Raw genomic sequence first — 6,000 nt, forward strand, 5'->3', positions numbered from 1 at the left:
GAGAAACTGGCTCTACAGGCAAGGTTGGGTTGAGTAAGAAAGGAAAAAGCAATAGAAAAATATACCCTGGAGGATGTAGGGTGAGCTATCACAAGGAAAGCCACAATAGCCAGCTCTTCATAGGGTCTGCGTTCTCTTATGCTGACCAAATCTCAAGGAAACCTCGAGAACTTCTACATATGGGTCCTGAGTGGCAGTGCTGGGATTCCACGCCTCAGGCTGACATCGGGTCTAGGCATCCTATTAAAAACCTGCTGGAAAGCCCGGCCTGGTGGCGCACGCCTGTAATCCCAGCACTCGGGAGGCTAAGGCAGGAGGATTGCCATGAGTTTGAGACCAGCCTGGGCTACATACTAAGCTCCAGGTCAGTCTCAACTACATAGTAAGACCCCTGTCTCAAAAACCCAAAACAACCTGCTGGAGTTCCCACAAGAAGCCCACATGCAGAGCTTTGGGAGCCGTCCTACATATGTGTTCCAGGGTCTTGTAATTAACCAACCATGCCTACTTCCCCAGCCAGCTCTGTGACGCCCTAATCTCTTATCTCACTGGGACACAATGCTTAATACCCATAATTTAAAGGAGGAGGGCTTTATTTTGGCTCACAGTTTCAGAAATTTAAATCCATGTTTTAAATACAGAAACTACATGGTGAAAGGGCCTCGGTGGAGGAAAGCTGCTCATGTTATGTCATGTGATGGTGGCCAGGTAAAAGAGAGAAGGGAGGAACCAGGAAGTGAAATGTACCATTCCAGGTCATGTCCTGGTGACACACCTCTTCTTACCAGACCCTATCTCCTTAGAACAAGTCAGTTATACCACTCTCATCATTCAGTCGCCTTTCAAAAGCCCCGTCTATGAGTGCATGAGGCCTTTGGGAGACATTCTTGATCTAAATCACAACACATACATAGCACATCTTAATCCCTTTTACTTCACCTTCTCCTCTCCTCCCTCTTGTCTCTCTCCACTTTGAGATTATCTCTTTTTTTGAGGTTTTTGATTTTTTTTTTTGAGACAGGGTCTCACTATGTAGTTGAAACTGACCTGGAACTCACTATGTAGCCCAGGCTGGTCTCGAACTCACAGTGATACTCCTGCCTCAGCCTCCCCAGTTCTGGGATCACAGGTGTGCACCACCATGCCTGGCCCTATTGGTACTTTTTAAGTATACAGTGCAGTTTCATTTATCATTGGGATCTTGTACCTTTACATGACAGCTCTTGGTTCTCATTTTTTCCCCATACCCCATGAGAATATCTTAATTATTCAATTTAGACAATGTTATCCTCTTTTCCTTAACCTCTGATTATTGTTTTTTAAACAAAGATTTGAAGGTGGTTTGCTCCATAGGAACTATTGTCCTGTGTGGGATTATGTATGCACATATACATGTACATATGTATATATCTTGTAGTATTAAACTTAGGAGTTTGCACATGCTAGGCAAGTGCTCTACCACTGATCTACATCCTGGCCCCTCAGCTGGGATGACTAGAAGACATAGAAGTGAAAAAATAATGGAGCAATCATTACTGTGCCATCTATTAAACATCAGATACTAAGCCATGTGCTTTACATGTTAACTCTTTTCATCCTTTCATGACTTTGACCAGTCAGTACTATTTATCCCCACTTTAGGAATAAGAAACTGGGATGGGCACTGTGGTAAACACCTGCAATTCCAGTTACTCAGGAGGCTGATGTAGGATGACTGCAAGTTTGAGGTCAGCCTGGCAACTTATCAAGAATCTGTCTCAAAATGAAAAATAAAAATAAAAGAGGCTAGTAATATATCTTAATGGTTGAATACCACTGGGTTCAATCCCCAGTACTTCACAAAAGTTTTTTTTTTTAATAAAGAAACTTCAGATCAGAGGTTTGAATCAAAACACACAAATTGTAGTGTGAATCCAAAATTTATGTTGGTGACACAATTTCTAGCTTTGTTGCCCTGATGCCAGAACCCAGTAAGTATCACTGTACCTGAATCTTGTCTCAATTTTAATGTATCAGATTGTGTTCAACTATGAGCAACAGAAAGCCCAACCAAGGGCATTTTCACTCATAAGGATATTTATTATTAACAAAAGGACTGGAAGAGTCCAGAATTTGCATGGTGGCTCTAATCAAGGGTAGCTACACAATTTGTGTGGGTCCAGGAAAAGATGATAATGCAGGGCTTCTTGCTAAAAATTATTAATAGCAGAGGCAGGGGGTGGGGTGTGTGGCTCAGTGACAGAGCAGGTACTTAGCATGACGAAGCCCTGGGTTCAACCCCAACATCAAACATTTTTTTTCTTAACTTCAAGATAGTGACACAGAGCACTGACCCAAACCAACCATGGAAGTGCTAAAGCCGTGAGACTTGGGCCACACTGCTGAACTTGGTTCTAGTGATATCAGAACTCTGGATCGACACATGCAATTTTCTCATCCTTTCTCATCTGGGTAAAAGATGGATGCTGCAGTGCCATACAGAACAGTGTGCAAGAAGTCCTATGAAATGTGTCCTTACATGTGGTTGGCCAGAGGTGAATTTTGGGGCCACTTCCTATTCCAGGCAGTGGGGGAAATTTAATGGCCCCAAGGCAAAGTGGAGCTGAATTGCCTCAATGGCTTAGATCCACCAAGACTTAGCCCAAAAGAGAGCATATTGTTGTCCCCAACCAATCAGAAGAAAGATAAAGGTGGGGTAGTGGGTGCTGAGAATGTCAACACCATAACTTCTGAAAATATTTTTTCAGGTAGCTGGCACACACTAACTTTTCCTATATCCAAAGGTCTAGCCAAGTGGATTATGCTCTGAACACATTCCTAATTTTCTGCCTTTGCAACTTTACTTATGCTTTTTCCTCTACTTAGAATTTATCACACATATAATTTCACATGTATACAAATCTTACACATACTTTGGCATAAAGAAAATGTTATTTCTGTCATGAAGAATTGCCTAGAGAGAACAATTGTGTCCACTTCTAAACCATTAGGAACATTTTTTCTGTTTTTGTTTTCTGTGATACTGGAGATTGAACCCAGAGCCTTGTGCATGCTAGGCAAGTGTGCTCCACCACTGAGCTATACCCTAGCCCCATGTTTAACTTTAATTAATGTATATATTTATCTTATCACCCTAGCAGTGATTATTGTTTTGTCTGCCTAGCACTTGCTAAGGTATCTTGCTAATTAAACCATAATAATGGGTGTCCCACCCTAACCAGTCAAGCAGAGTCTTTCTCTATAATTATTCAAGTTAGATGTAGGAATAATAATCCTGTTTCTTCGCTGCACAGAATCAAAAAGTTGCAAACCTGGAACGCTTCAGTCACATCCCTCATGAATTCCCCAGCCAATGTCACACTTAAAGGAAAATACATAAATAAGACCTAAAAAAAATCTATTGACTCTTAAAATTTAATTTAGTTTTTTTTTCTTTTTTTTTTTTGGTACCAGGGATCGAACTTGGGCCCTTGCACTTGTGAGGAAGGTGCTGGAACAACTGAGCTAAATCCCCAGCCCCCTAATTTAGAATTTTAATAAAGATGCAAAGATAGTGTTTTTGTAATCTACAGCCAGGAAGGGATTTTTAAATTTATACTTTAATATGAGCAATTAAAGAAAAATATCTATAACTATTATTCCATAAGATTTAAAGGTTTCTGTTCAAGAAATAGCACTATGGATAAAGTTAATAGGTATCTAAAAGAGGGCTGGGGATTTAGCTCAGTGGTTCCACTGCCTGCCTTGCAAGCACAAGGACCTGAGTTCAATCCCAGTACCAAAAAAAAAAACAAAATAGGTATCTAAAAGAGGGCTGGGGATTTAGCTCAGTGGTTCCACTGCCTGCCTTGCAAGCACAAGGACCTGAGTTCAATCCCAGTACCAAAAAAAAAAACAAAATAGGTATCTAAAAGACTAACAAAAGATATTTATAAAGTCAAAATGTGATAAGAAATTAACATATTGATCGGCAAAAACTACCTGCAAATCAATAAGAGAAAGATAATAACCACACAGAGGTAGATGAATAATATAAAACAATTGATTTGATGAGTAGAAAGCTAAAAACTAAACAGACTCAGGAAAAGATTCTTAAAATCATCAGTAATCAAAAAATGCAATTTAGCATCTGGGTGTAGTGATGAATGTCTGTAATCCTAGCTACTCAGGAGGACAAGGCCTGAAGATTTGGTTCTAGGTCGAGAGCCTGTCTCAAAGTTTAAAGCGGGGTGCAAGGAGTAGGCTACAGATATAGTTCAGTGCTAGAGCACTTGCCTAGCATGAATAAGGCCCTGGGTTCAGTCTCCAGTACCACACACCAAAGGGAGAAAGGAAGGAAGATGGGTGACTTGAAACAGAAATAAGATAACACTTTACACTCAACAGATGTCAAATTTTTGAAAGCTGAATGATGTCAATTATTGCCAAGGATACAAAGAAAAATGGGAATTCAAATGCATTAAGCTGCTACAGGGAACAAGCCTTCACTACACAGACGAGTAAAATACACATCTCTAACCAACAACTCCACTGCTGTAAGTCACAGAGGGCTTTCACACAATTTGTTATTGGAACATTTATGATGACGTTCACTATTTATAAGGGCCGGGGATTTAGCTCAGTGGTTCCACCATCTGCCTTGCAAGCGTAAGGACCTGAGTTTGATCCCCAGTACCAAAAACAAAGCAAAACACTATTTATGATGATGGGAAGTGAAAAGTAAACTAGTGTCCATAGATGAAAATGGTGGAGGTACACCAAAGAGGACTCTGTAGCACATGGACCTAATGTACTGGATATAATATTTGTTAATTTCCTTGAGCCATCATAACAAATTACCACGATCAGGGCGGCTTAATAGTACAGAAATTTACTTTCTCTTGGTTAGAAAGGCTTAAAAGAGGAAAGGGTTAACTTAGGTGCTGATGTGGGAAAATTCAGGCTATAATCAGCTGGCTTCAAAGCAGGAACCTCATGACAGAAGTGTACGGTCGAGCAAAGCAAAGCTGCTTCATTTCATGGCGGACTAGGATCTGAGCAAGGGAACAGTGCCAGGGAGGAGGTGGCAGGGAACCATATATAGTACTCAAGGCCACACCTCTATGACCCAAGCACACCCAGGAGAGCGCTCTACTAATTTGCTATGTGTTCCTTCACCCAATGAAGTTGACACATCAGGATTATATTAACTGTCACAGTGTCCCCACTCTATGTTTTCCTTTCTCCTCAAGCATTCTGTAGTGTGGATGTTTGAAGGTTTCTTCTTTATGAGCTTTTCTTAACTAGCTGTACCAGAAAACCCCAATGAGAATTACCAGGCCAATGTGGGTCACACAACCCCTGCTGAGTGCCTCCTTTCCCATCCTCACTGAAATTCCATCAATGCTCCTTGAGTATCTTCTCTAGACATGGCATTGGCCAGATGCTGCAGCTTGGAGTTACACTCCGGATAGACTCAGTGACCATGGCACCAATCAGAGTGTAGGACACATGGAACCTCTCTTGGCCTTTGGAGAAAAAACACAGGTTTCTTCTAGCCTGGCAGCCTATGATGGATGAATCTGTAGGTGCTCAAGATTAGGCAGGTGGGAAGGATCAGACATAGTTCACATTTCGGTGTGGGGCACATTTCATTTGCCAGGCAAAATGAAAAAGCAGCTACTATCCTTTTGAAAGCAGCATATTTACTTACAAGGAAAATGGAATGGTGAAATAAATAGAATGTGGGGTTGTACTTACCAGGAATAAAATCAGGACAGGCCATCCGAGAAAGGAATGTGTTAAGAGGGAGCCTTGTGAAGGCCTGGGAAAAGAGCGTTTTAGTCAGATAAGTGTGTATGCACAGACAGGGGTGAGAGTGGACACGCTTATCTTGTTCTTGATTTTATAGAAATAATTTCAGTTTTTCCCCACTTAGTGTGATATTGGCAGTGGGTTTATCAGAAATGGCTTCAATCATTTTAAGGTAAAGTCGTTCTTTACCAATTTTTGCAAGGTTGT

This window comes from Fukomys damarensis, unplaced genomic scaffold, assembly GCF_012274545.1.
Source record: "Fukomys damarensis isolate Sample0158 unplaced genomic scaffold, DMR_v1.0_HiC HiC_scaffold_5, whole genome shotgun sequence".
In the NCBI taxonomy this organism is placed as follows: Eukaryota; Metazoa; Chordata; class Mammalia; order Rodentia; family Bathyergidae; genus Fukomys; species Fukomys damarensis.